The sequence below is a fragment of the Monodelphis domestica genome, chromosome 5, assembly GCF_027887165.1.
Source record: "Monodelphis domestica isolate mMonDom1 chromosome 5, mMonDom1.pri, whole genome shotgun sequence".
Classification (NCBI taxonomy): Eukaryota; Metazoa; Chordata; class Mammalia; order Didelphimorphia; family Didelphidae; genus Monodelphis; species Monodelphis domestica.
This window is the reverse complement of record NC_077231.1, coordinates 212,685,676-212,697,834: the sequence shown is the minus strand read 5'-3', so window position 1 is coordinate 212,697,834 and position 12,159 is coordinate 212,685,676. Positions and strand designations below refer to the sequence as shown.

General features: G+C 34.8%; 1 protein-coding gene across 4 annotated transcripts in view; it reads right to left on the bottom strand.

The window, feature by feature from the left end:
• Window positions 1-12,159, bottom strand: part of TRIM24 (tripartite motif containing 24) — a 135,515-nt gene that overhangs the window by 85,228 nt on the left and 38,128 nt on the right. The gene's annotated exons all lie outside the window — the stretch shown is intronic.

Below are 12,159 nucleotides of genomic sequence, written 5' to 3'. Positions count from 1 at the left end.
ATCACTGGAATAACCCTTACACAAATATGTATACTTTAATAGGAAAAATTATATGTTTATATAAAATAAAGACAATACAAAATAATTGAAAGAGAAAGACACTGTCAGTTAGGGTGATCAGGAGAGACTTCTTGTATCCAGTAGGGAGAGAGTCCATGACATGAAGGTAAGGAGGAAATCTATTTTGGCCATAAGGAATAGCTAGTATAAAGGCTTGGATTACATGATGGAAATCATAGATGGAAATGTCGCATGGAAGGAATAAGGAAAAGGCCATTTTGAATGGATCAAAGAATTCAGAGAAAAAATGATATTATGCAATGAGACTGGAAAGATAGGTTAGGGTAAAGGTTGTATATGGCTATAAAAGGTAAACAAAGATTATAATTCATGTTAGTTGCAACTGGGAGTGCCTAAAGTTTGTGTTATATTGTCAAATCTTTGATTAAATAAACCTACTTTTCACAAGATGCTAGGGATACAAACACAATGATAAGAACAACCCAACTGACATTTAATAATAAATAAAGAGCTCAGCACCCTTGTAGTAGTGGTGGTGGTGATGATAGTAAATAACAAGTAAGATTATAGTACCATTATATAGCCTGGTACCAAGAACTATACTAAGTACTTTATAACTATCTCATTAGAGCCTCACAATAATCCCTGGAACTGGGACATTCCCCATTTTCACAGTTGAAGAAACTGAGGTAAGTAGGTCAAACAGTAGCCCAAGGCCACCTAAGTGGTTGAGACAAAATTTGAACTCAGATCTTCCTAAACTCTAAACCCTCAGAGGTCTATCCACTGAACCATCTAGCTGCCTTCCCTTTGAAGACTTTTCTGGTCTTCAATCAAAATGATGGGAGGATTTTAATCACAGACAAAAAGCTTAGCAGATTCTGTGAAGACTTTCCAGAATAGTACACATTAACAAAGATATTAGTTGTTTTTTAAATTATATCCAACTCTTTGTGACACCATTTGGAGTCTTCTTCATAAAGATAAAGGAATCGGCTTACCATTTCCTTTACTCAGTATTTACCATTACTCATTTTACAGATGAGGAAACTAAGGCAGAGTTAAGTGACTTACTCAGTCACATGGCTGGTAAGTACCGTAGGCCAGATTTGAACTGAAAAAGCTGGTGCTGACACCAGCTAGCTACAAATACTAATAATGTGAAAAGAATCCTATTTGGGTTGTAGTGAACTCAATACACCCAAAGGAGAGACATTGTTAATTTTCGTCTAGAAGGGCAAGAGGAGGAAAAAACTAGGTGAATAAAAAGGAAAGCTAATATTGTGGGGCACATCAGTGAATGATTTTGAAGCTTAGTAATGTAATGGAGAAAACACTCTTGATAAATAAGGTAGTAGTCAGGTTTAGAGGCACAAAAGATATCTGGCATCAGTAAAAAGCATTAACAGCAATTAAGTAGAGAAAATGGTAACAGTGAACCAAACTACTAAGGATTAACATGGGAAAGTTATAGGTAATATGATTCTATAAATGAAAAAATAAACAGGAGGGGACTCATGAATGTGGAATGTTGTACATAATGTAACTTTTAAATATTGGTTAGTTTTGCTGATTTTTAAAAATTTCTTTAAAAATTCTTTATTCTAACAGATGGCAGGGTGGGCGAAGAGGAACAGGAAAATTAAAAAGAATTAGAAATTGGAAAGAAGCCTAATAACCAGAAGAGAATAAAGCTAAAAATATAAATAAGTAAAGAACTTTTTATTTAAAACACTTATATACATACCCCAACAACTGTTGCTAGCGAAACTGGACAGAAGTTAGGTAGAAATTAGACTTAGATTATTAACAGTTGTGGCATATTTCACAAAAATTCAAAAAAGGATAAGTGACCTTAATACTAAGATCATATTACCTTTCATAGTTATGTGTAGGATATTATGAACCTTAAAAATTCTCAGACCCTACTTTATAAGGTTAGGATTGTAAACCTTAAAAAAATCCCCAGACCCTACTTCATAAGGTTGGTTTAAGACCATTCCACATTTGGGCAGTGAAGGTACTTGATCAGGAATGTGAGAACTCTACTTCACCATACTTAAGCATGCCTTAGGGGAAGATAAAGTTGTAAACTCTTTGCTGAACAATGAAAAGTACTTAAACCCATATTTATAATAAGACAAAAAGTTCTTAAGTTATGCCTGTTTTTGGATATAATACAAAAGGGTGCTAAGTACCTATAAAGGTCAGGCAACTTGTGAACTTACAAGGAGCAAAGAGGTGAGAACTTACTCAGAGATTCTAGTCTACTCAGGTGTGAATTACTCAAAAGATTAGTCTTCTTAGGTGTGAACTAAGAATGGTCTGTACTTTGAAAAATGTCTACTGTGATTGGTAGATGGGAGAACTTAGGGGAGGTGACATAGGAGAAAATTCCCTTTATAAGGAGATGAAAATCTGAGAGCTAGAGACTGTCTCTTGGGACAGTCTCTTGAAGACAGTCTGAGGGAAGCTGTCTCTGGCTGGAACTCCCCCTGAGGAGACTCTGTCCCTCTGAATCCTTGCTTGGACAGATCTTGTGGTGAGTGATAAAAGACTGACTGATCCCTCTCTTCCTAGGCTGGCTCGTGCCGGCCTAGGCTGGTTTTTTTTCCTCATTATTTCCTTTTTTCTCTCCTTTTCTTTAATTCCTCATTTGTATGAATTAAAATCTCTATAAAACCCAGCTGACTTGGGTATATTTCATAATTGGGAATATTTCCCTGGCGATCACCTTATATTTGATTAAAACAAGACACTGTCTTGAAACCATATTTTCTGCGGTCACAATTTACTCATCCACTCTTATATCTACTACAATTTATATCTTCCACTATTTTAATCACTACAGTTTATGGCCTCAACTATTTTAATTACTACAATAGTTTTAATCAAACAAGGAGTAGAGGCAATTAATGTATCTAGGATAATGTAAATGACTACATGAAGGATGGAGGGCCAGGGAAGAGAATCTTGACATCAAGGTGGTAGGGTGACTACAGCATCGGACCTAGTGTCAAAAAGTCTCAAGTTCAAATTTCTCAGAAAAGGGTTTGGTATCCAAGATATATAAACAACTAACATTGAGAACTCCCCAAATACTAAGTGATCAAAAGATATGAAAGGCTATCAAAAGAAGTGCAAACTACTAATAACCATAAAATAATGTTCCAAATCACTCATTTTAAAAAATACCAATCTGTCAAAACAACCATCTGGTTTCACATTAACCTCATAAGCAGCAAACTGACAAAGATGGCAACAGTTGATGTTGGTGGGGTTGTGGGAAGGAAGACAGACACACCATTGCACTGTTAGCATAGCTGTGAATCAATACAAACATGTTGGAAAGCAATTTTGAATTAATTGCAAATGAAATGACTAAATGTCCATTTGTCTCAAGAATCTACTATTAGGCATTTGCACCAAAAAATTATGTTATAAGTATTTTATGGTATATTATACCATAACTATTATGGTGTAATAATATATATATATATATATATATATATATATATAATTTTATACAAGAATATTATGGTAGCAGAAAACTGGAAATAAAATATACACTTACTAACTGGAAATGGTTAAACAAATCGTGGTTCATGAATTTAAAGCAATATTACTGTGCTGTAAGAAATGAAGAATAAGATGAATCCAGAGAATCATGGAAAAGACTAAAACTCTAGTGCTCTAAAAATAAAATATTTTAATAAAAAATGTATGTAAAACACAAAAGTAAAATATGACATGAAAAGAAAATGACAAAATGCCAGGGGGGATATGAAAAAAATGTGACATTAATGAACTGTTGGTAGAATTGTAAACTAGTCTAACCATTCTAGAAAACAATTTAGAATTAGGCCCAAAGGGCTATTAAAAAAAAAAAACTGCATACTTTTTCACCTAGCAATACCACTAGTAGGTCTCTACCTTAAAGAGATCAAAGAAAAAGGAAAATGACCTATTTGTAAAAAATAATTGTTATGTAGTTATAGTAGCTCTTTGTGGTAGCAAAGAATTAGAAATTGAGAGGATGCCCATCACATGGGGAGTAGCTGAACATGTTGTGGTGTGTGATTGATGAAATAATATTGTGCTATTAACAAATGACAGGATGGTTTCAGAAAAATCTTGGAAGACTTAACATGAACACAAAGTGAAGTAAGCAGACCAGGAGAACACTGTATACAGTAATATCAATACTATAGGGATGATCAACTATGAAAGACTTAAGTTACTCTGAATAAGACATTTCCAAAGGACCCATGAGGAAAAAATGCCATCTACCTCCAGAGAACTGATGAATTCTGAATATAGATTGTGACGGTCCATGGCTGTGTAAGAAGATATATGTTCAAAAGAAAGTTTTATTGGTGTTGCTCAGAAAGAGTCTGAACAAAGCAGGGTCTCAGTTCCAGCTCATGGCCCAGACTGACAGCCTGTGGAAGAACAACTAGTGTAGGAATCGGATCTAAGGGTTGTTTACATTCCTTAAATTCTGAACTATTATATTGACATTTGTAACAGAACCAGAAGAGAATGACACCAAAAGAAGTACAAAACCTCAAAAAAAAAAAATCACCTGCATACAAATTCAACTCAAATTCCTAGAAGAGGTGTTAAAAATAAAGTTAAAAATAAATGATGAGCACTTAAGGGAAAAAAAAACCTGGAAATTAAAATAAGAGAACTATGGAAGAACTAGGAAGTGCACAAGAAATAGAAAAACTTATCCAAGAAACAAACACCCTAAAACTAAAATGGACCTAATAGAAGCCAATGATTATATGAAACAAGAAACATTAAAACAAAAGCAAAAAGAAAAAAAATCTAAACCTAATATTTCAAGAAACCTTAAAATAAAACTGCCCAATTATCTTAGAACTAGTCAGTCAACTAACAATATATTAAGTACCTACTATGTGCTAGGCATTATGCTGAACATACATGTAGGGGATACAGAGAAAGGCAAAAGGCAGTCCTTGCCCTTGAAGAGGGTAAAGTGAATATAGAAAGAATCTAGCATATCAATCATCTCCTGAAAATAATTTTTAAAAAGCTCAAAATGAAAACTCATAGGAACATTATAACCAAAATTCAAAGTTTTCCAGTCAAAGCTAAAATACTGCAAGCATTTAGAAAGAATTCAAGTAGCCAGAAGCCACAGTAAGGACTAAACAACAATTTGGCAGTTACCACTCTAATAAAGTGGAAAGCTTAGAATATGATATTCCCAAAGTCAAAGGACATAGGTTTATGACCAAGAATAATTTGCCTAGCAGAATTGACTATAATTCTGCAAGGGAAACAAATGGATTTTTAATGAAATAAAGCATACCTGATGAAAAGACCTCAGCTACAGAGAAATTATGACGGTCAAACACAAGAGTGGAGAATCATGAAAAGATAAACATAAATGATTGTAAGGGATTAAACAAAGATAAACTACTTACATTCAAATTTAAGATGATAAAAGTATCTCCTCTGAACCCTATTAACATCAGGGGTCATAAAAGGCCAGGGAGTGTTTCTGTTATGTCTTGATGAATTTAAAAGAGGAATGGGGGGAAACTTGTAAACTCTACAAAATGACACCATAATATTTTCACTTCCATTTCATTGTCATCCTTTAAGAACTACACAAATGTACATTATTTATAAATGAGGAGCCTGAGATCCATATTGTATACAAAAACCCTGGTCTTCTCATTTTTAATTCCGATGATCTTTCCACTTCACTTGAAGCCAAGAAGGATACTAGATAACAGGATTGTATTTTATTTTTTCTCCCCTTGATAGAATGAAGTTCTAGTAACAACTAGAAATGCTTCATTTTTGTCTTGATATCAATAATATCTAGCGCAGTGTCTTGGGTATATAGAAGACAATAATTAATTAATTAACTGATTTTTTTTTGTTGTTCAGTTGCTTTTCAATGAAGCCCAATTCCTTTATGCCCCATCTGGAGTTTTCTTGTTAAAACTACTGGAGTGGCTTGCCATTTCCTTCTCCAGTTTATGTGACAGATGAAAAAAGTGAGATAAATAGGGTAAATGACTTTCCCAGGATCATCGAGCTTTTAAGTTATCTCAGCTAGATTTGAATTCAAGAAGAGGAGACTTCCTGACTCCAGATCCAGCATTCTATCCACTACACCAAATGTCTTACATTTAAGAAATTTAAAAAAAATCAGTAATTCCCAGGACAAGGGGTATTATACTTCTATACTCTACCCTAAAGAAGCTTAAGGAGGAAATAGATAGTAAAACTATACTAGTGGGGGACCTGAACCTTCCTCTATCAGAAATAAATAAATAGAACCAAAAGATAAATGAGGGAAGTGAATGACAGGTTAGAAAAATTATAGCTAATAGATATCTGGAGAAAAATAAATAGGGATAAAACTGAACATACTTTCTTTTCAGCAGCACATGGCACATATACAAAATGACCATGTACTATGTACTAGGGACTAAAAACATTGCAAACAAATGTAGGAAAGCAGAAATAATAAATGCAATTTTTTCAGAGCATAATGCAAAAGAAATTATAATTGATAAGGGCTTATGGAAATGCAGATTTAAAATTAATTGGAAACTAAAAAAAAATCTAATTCCTCATAGCAGATTGGTCAAAGAACAAATCAAAGAAACAATTATTGATTTCACTGAAGAGCATGACCATGAGGAAAGAACTTATCAAAATCTATGGGATGCAGTCAAAGCAGTACTCAGGGGAAAAATTTATATCCCTGAGTGCATTTACCAATACATCAGAGAGGGAAGAGGCCAATGAATTGGGCATGCAACTTAAAAAACCTAGAAAGAGAACAAATTAAAAATCCCCAGATATAATTAAAAGAACTACTGAACTAATAAATAAGGCTAGGAGCTGGTACTTTGAAAAAACAAATAAAATAAAGTACTGGTTAATCTAATATTTAAAAAAAGAAGGAAAATCAATTAACAGCATCCAAGATGAAAAAGGGTGAACTCACCTTTAATGAAGAGGAAATTAAGGTAATTATTAAGAACTATATGGCAAAAAATATGATAATCTAAGTGAAATGAGTGAATATCTAGAACAATATAAATTGCCCAGATTAACAAAAGAGGAAATGGAATACTTAAACAATCCCATCTCAGAAAAAGAAATTTGTCAGGCACATATGGAAACCTAGTTTGGGATACTGCATTTCAAGAACCATAAGCCATGTCCAGGGGAGAATGATTAAGAAGGTAAGAAAAATTCAATACAATTTTGGAAGCATTTACTGACCATCAAATATTTCCTGGCATTATAAGATGATACAACAATATGCTAGATACCAGTACGACAAAAATGAAAGACTCTAACCTCAAGGACTTTACATTCTGTTAGAGAAAACAAGCACACAGGCATTATGTTTTTTTCTTTTTTTTTAATATAAAATAGTCAGACTTTTATGTTATCAAGTTTAGAATAAAAGGCCAAAAATTTTAAAACATACCAATTCTAACCAAAAATAAACATGAAGAGTTGAGACATAGCCAAAGTCTGATATCGGGGTCTAATATTTGAGAAGACACAAAAAAGAAAGGAATTCTTACCCTAGAACCATTCTTTCTTAGATTAGTAGTCAAAGGATACAGAGGGGAAGATGGTGGATTGCTAAAATAAAAGAGGATTACACTCCATTGTGGGTTAGAGATGAACTGCTTTACTCTATCAATCCAGGAAGTTATAGAGCACTGTGGAGGCCCTGGATTTAAAAAAAAAAAAGTCACTAGGGTATGTGAATTTTAAAACTATTCCACCCTAATCAGACCATTCTTTAGAAGATCTGATTTAGCTATTTCCTGATCAATAACAATGGAGATACTTGGAATAACAGAATCAAGTCTTGGAAATTCCACATTCTCCACCCTACTCAGCTTAACAAGATTTTGAAAGGTCTGCATCAAACTCAAGATTTAATTATCTGAGAAGATGGCCTTCAACAGACATGTGCAAAATAAGGACAGACCTCTAGGCTGTCCTAAGTCAAGCTAAGTCCTCATTGGTACAGATGAGATGCAGAAAAGTGATGTAAAAACTTCCATATAAGGCATGTCAGTTTCTGCCTCTTTCTCTTTCCCTGGAGAGATGACTCTGGCTGGCAGCGTATTGTGTTCCGACATCTTGGAGTGTTGGGTGGTGAGTTTTGCCTTGGAGCTGATTTCAGATTAGGTTTCTTAGCTAATCTTTTGGAAGTCAGGCTGATTCTTTCCTCCTTCACACTCAAAACCTTATTTCTAGATCTCCTTTTTTCCCGCCCGGTACTAGCCCCTTCCTTCCTCCTCCTTAAAATCTTCTATTCAATTAAATCACCATAAAATTTGGCAGCTGACTTGGGTATTTTATTATTTGAGATTTCCCTTGGCGACCACTTAAATTTAATTTTTTTCAGTCTCAACCATAATTTCACCCTTTACAGTTATGTATGACAAAAATTCTCCTGGTGTTTTGTTGACTAGGTACTGCTTTTAATTAGTCAGCAATGCAGAGAGAGAGACTAACTACAATTTATTCAGAGTGAGACACTCCACCATAAGTAGATGATGACAATTGTTTATCATAATTCAACTAGTGACAATCATATTGTTAATGGCAAAAAGAATACCAAAAGAGATATGCTTATTGGATTCCTAGAGTATGGTTACCATTTGTTTCAAAGGAAGAAATCTGTTTATTGCATAGCCTTTTCTTATAGATCAAAGGGGACTGTACACATCCTTTGTCCAGTAAGAAAAGGAGCAGACTGTCTTGGGCTATCAAGTCCTCTTTTGTAATCATAAAGCAATTAGAAGCAAGAAGGGAGATACTAGAGGAAACCTACCTTTTGCAAATTGATCTGACAATATAGCAATCCCATTCTTCCACTACTCCCCTTTCCCAGAAAGTTTTAGTTACACAGAAGTTCTGGGGAGATCCTGAAGCAAAAGTGGTCTCTAGTTAGTTATGCTTCCACTTTGTTTTTTAAAGGTTTGATTGTTTTGAAGGTATTTTTTGTGGGGGAGGAAGGGGCAATGTTGGAACACCAAGCCAAGGGGCAGAAGGAGGTAGCGAAGGCTACTGACACATGAGGTCAGTAGGTGTTCTCTCATAACTGTAGTTTCAGTCATCCACAATGTTACTATATCTAAGACCTGTACATGCTGAGGAATATACATATAGAAATATGGTAAACAGAATGGAGTTTATGTCGGTTTTTTTTTTAACCCATACCTTCTATCTTGTAATCAATACTGGGTATTGGTTCTAAGGCAAAAGAGTGGTAAGGACTAGGCAATGGGGGTTAAGTGAGTGACTTGCCCAGGGTCACACAGTTAGGGAGTGTCCGAGGCCAGATTTGAACCCAGGACCTCCCATCTCTGGGCTTGGCTCTCAATTCACTGAGTCACCCAGCTGCCCCCAATGTTAGTTCTTAACAGAACAATCTTAGTTCTTAATCTTCTTTTAACATAGTTCTAGATCAAAGAATGGGTAGCTGGTTGGCACTGTGGATAAAGTCATCAGGCCTGAAATCAGGAAGATGCTAGCCTCCGACACTAGCTGTATGACTCTGGACAAGTCACTTAATCCTATTTGCCTCAGATGCCTCATCTGTCAAATGAGCTAGAGAAGGAAATGGCAAACCACTCCAGTATCTTTACTAAGAAAACTCAAAATGATACCAAGAAGATTCAGACACAAATGAAATGACAGAGCCAAGGAGAGGTTGGAGCCACCTGGCTTACCTTCGAGACAATTCCAGCACCTCTAGCATAAGCTCCATGGTTGTCTTCCCAGGTATCCAATATTACAGGAGAAAAAAGGTGCGGTATTCTTGCCAGATCCCTGCTTAAGCTCAAAAGAGTTGGCTGACTATCTAGAAGCTGAAAACTGGTTGCCTGCCTAAGCAGACTCAAAAGGGTTAGGTTGAGCACAGAATTCCTAAAAACAGAGCTTAAGAATGGCTTGGTTCTAACAGAATTACAATTTGGCCTTGGCCTAGCAGAAGGAGCAGCTTCAAGGCTAAACCAATAGCCATAGGAGAAATGATCCCAGCAAAATCCAGTCAGAGGGAAAGGACCCCAAATGGAGGAAGTATGTCTTAGAATATGTTGGAAGTAGGAAGTTGTCTTAGAATATGTTGACCAGAGGGAGCTCTCAGAGAGAACTGAGAGATCCATTAAAGGGGCTACCTAATCTATCCCAATCCTTGACACTGCTCATTCATAGCTGTGGAATCTAAAAAGGCCAATCCAGAAGCAAAGCAAGGAAAATTCCAGACTATGAAGGAAAACTATGTTTTGAGAAACAATAAAGCCTATAGTTAATAGTGATGTCACAAGCCCAGGTAAAGCCTCAGAGGAAACTAACGTTGCCCTAGTCATAGAGACTGAGGGAGTATCTGAATAAAAAGAAAAGAGATACAGAATGAAAAACCTAAGGAGGAAAAAAGAATACAAAGAAAATTGATATCTTAAAACAGTAGATAGAAAACTTTATTTAAGAACTAATCAGAATGGACTAGATAAGATTTGATGATAATACAAGAAAACCAAAATACTGGGAGGAAAAAAAAATCAATGAAATGTAATATTTTAAAATGACTTGGAAAATATGCCAAGGAGAAATAATACAAAAATTGCTGGGTGATCTAAAAATTATAATAAGAAATTATCAAAGACATTTCCCCAGAACTCTTAGAATAAGAGAGCTAAATAAAAATAGAAAGAATTCACTAGAATAGCCTCCAGAAGAAACCTGAAAATAAAAACTCCAGGGAACATCATAACCAAAAATCTAGTTTCCAGGTCAAAGTAACAACAACAAAAAATACTCCAAGCATCCAAAAGGAGTTCAAATACTAAAGAGCCACAAGAAAATAAAGTAACATATAAATTTGTTTAAGTTATGGTTTGCAAGCACTATAAGGATTCTGTTAGTTATTTTTCTGTTGTGTCCAATTCTTTAAGACTTCATTTTGGGTCTTCATGGTAAAAATATTTGTTTGCCATTTCCTTCTCCAGCACATTTTCCAAATGAGGAAACGGAGGCAGCCACACATTAAGTGACTTCCCAGGGGTCACAGACCTAGTAAATATCTATGGTTAGATTTGAAATCAAGTCTTCCTGAGTGAGTCCAGGTCTAGTGCTTTATGGACTGATCCACTTAGTTGCCTTGCATGATGAGACTTGGCCACAATCCCAAAGGAAAGAAGAGCATGAAATATAATAATCATAAAGAGAAACCAGTGTATCTATCTAGCAAAACTAAGAAAAATCCTACAAAGGGAAAAAATTGACCTTTCATAGAAAAAGATTTCCAAGCATTCCTCTAATGAAGAAAGACCAGAAATAAGTTAAGATGGAAACGAACCAAGAGAAATATTGTATATTTGTATTTTTTTAAAAGTTGGAAAGGAATGTAAGGATCAAATTTTTACATCTTAATAGGAGAATAGAGCAATATCTTTGGAAAGTAGTATCCTTAAGAGTCATAGAGAAAAGTTAAATGGAGGAATGTCTGTGGGTGGTTTTATTCTGTTTTAATAGGCCTGGCAAGCAGTGAAGGAGACAGCATTGTGAACGTCACTTTCATCTGAATTGGAATAAAAGGTTGAATTACATACACACACCACACACAAAAATGAAAAAAGGAACGACAAGAAAGGGATAGTGGAATTCAAGAGGAAAGCAGAATGGGTAAGGGAATAGTAAAAAAAAAAAAATCATAAATACTGGTGGGGAGGAGTAGTATAAAAAGAGGACTGAAATGAAAGCAAAAAAATAAAAACCTGGAATCACAGTGAGAACTGATCTAGAGATAAGCCATAAAAGAGTTAACAGGTTGTTTTCATTCTAAGATAATAAGAGTCAGGCAAATCCCTTCTCTTCTACTATCTCCTTATTTATAAAGCCTGAAATGAAAGTAAATTATAAATACAAGAGGACAAGAAGGGAAATATGCAAATAACAATTATTACTGCCAATGTAAATAAGATGAACTCACACAAAACAGAAAGGAATATAATGGATTAGATTATTAACTGAAATGTTTATAAGAAATATCCTTGAAACATAAAGATTCACATAGCATTAAAATGAAAGGAAGAAGCATCATCTATT